General features: G+C 38.5%; 1 protein-coding gene across 1 annotated transcript in view; it reads right to left on the minus strand.

Moving 5' to 3' along the window:
• The window catches only part of LOC105302353 (microtubule-associated protein 4), a 153,678-nt gene that overhangs the window by 129,751 nt on the left and 21,962 nt on the right, over positions 1-1,965 (minus strand). The gene's annotated exons all lie outside the window — the stretch shown is intronic.

The following is a 1,965-nucleotide window of genomic DNA, read 5'->3' on the forward strand; positions in this document are numbered from 1 at the left end:
GTATATCAATCCAATTAATATGTTGAACAATTCTGATATGTAGGTCTCCTATTATTCCCAGATACTTAAATGAGTAGACCGAGGTACTTAAGAGGTTAGATAACCTGCCTAAAGTTACTCAGCCAGTAAAATGGTAGGCCCGGACGTGCTTCCATAGTGTAGCGGTTAGCACGTCTGCTTTACACACAGAAGGTCCTGGGTTCACGCCCCAGTGGGGCCGTGCCGCCCTGAACAAGCCCGATGTCTGATCTTAGAAGCTAAGCAGGGTCGAGCCTGGTTAGTACTTGGATGGGAGACCACCTAGGAAGACCAAGTGCTGTAGGTGTAAAAAATAAGGGGTTGTAAGCTGACAAGGTCCTTGCAATCTGTGAGGTCAACCAAGGGTTGCCTCACCTAAAAAAAAAATTTTTTTAATATAATAAAATAAAAAGTAGCCCAACTAGTTCTGATGTAGATGGTAAAACCGTACTTACCAGAAACATGCCTACATAATTGAAGACTTAATCTCAAAAGTGAAACCTTCAATTCTTCTTACATTGAACTACAGGTTTAGTATCCGCAGGAGGCGTCTGCCTTGCAACAAGGTTGGTTTTTAATCTGAAGGCTGTTTGGCCCAACAATCCTTGTACAGACTTCCTGTAACGCAAGCTGGTAAACCATGGAAACCTAACTGTTCCTCTTCACCAGGCCTCTTCACACCAAGAAAACAAAAGAATGATAAGAATGAAAGGCATTTTTGTTGCCGAGTCATTTGCTTTATAACTGAAAGGGCTTTTGAAAACCAGTCACGCTGACCATACAAACAGCATATGTAGTCATCGGTCTGGCACTCCTAAGCACAAGTGGCCTAAAAAGCGATCACTAATGGCTCGAAATCTGACCACAAGCTGCTTGAAAGCCAGCGCTGAAACAGAGCTTCCATAAGAGCACCCTACAGTACAAGCCTCCACTTCTTGTAATTACAAGCCAAGAAGACCGTCGATTCCTAAAAGTTTTAAATCCAACAAAGTCAATGTCAAGAGCACTGAACACTTGCTATGAACAATCCGAAAATGAAATTAAAAAATAATTCCACTTACAAAAGCATCCAATAGAATACTTAGAAATAAACTGAACAAAAGAAATACAAAACTTACATTCTGAAAATACAAAACTTACATTCTGAAAAACATTGGTGAAAGAAAAGATCTTAACAAATGAAAAGACATCCCAAGGTTGTGGGTGGGAAGATTTAACATTCTTAAGATGGTAACACTCCACAAATTCATCTACGGAGTTGATGCAATCCTACCAAAACTCTGGCTGGCTTCCTTGCAGAAACGAGAAGATAGTCCTAAAATTCAAATGGAAATTCAAAGTACCTGGAATAAGCCAAAAAAAAAAAATCCTAAAATTAGAAGAACACACAGTTGGAGGACTCACACTTTCTGATTTCAAAACAGGCTACAAGCTACAGTAATCAAGACAATATGGTACCAGTATAAGCACAGACATAAAGATCAAGGCAACCGAATAGAAAGTTCAAAAATAAATCTTCACATTTACAGTCGATTACTTTTCAACAAAGGTGCCAATACCATTCAAAAGGAAAATAAGTCTTTCGACAAATGGTGCTGGGACAACTGGATATCCGGCACACGAAGTGAAACTGGACCCCCTACTCACACACCATTTACAAAAATTAACTCAAAACGGAACAAAGGCCTAAATGTAACTGCTAAAACTATAAAACTCTTAGAGAAAAATAGACATAAATCTTCGTGACCTCAGATTTGGCAATTGTTTCTTAAATACGGCACCAAAAGTGCAAGCAACAAAAAAGTAAGTAAACTGGACTTCATCAAAATTTAAAACTTTTCTGCTTCCAAGGACATCATCAAAAAAGTGAAAAGACAACACAGAGAATGGGAGAAAATATATTTTCACATATAACATTTTCAAATCACATATCTGATAACGGACTTA

The sequence above is a fragment of the Pteropus vampyrus genome, unplaced genomic scaffold (assembly GCF_000151845.1).
Source record: "Pteropus vampyrus isolate Shadow unplaced genomic scaffold, Pvam_2.0 Scaffold271, whole genome shotgun sequence".
Taxonomy (NCBI): Eukaryota; Metazoa; Chordata; class Mammalia; order Chiroptera; family Pteropodidae; genus Pteropus; species Pteropus vampyrus.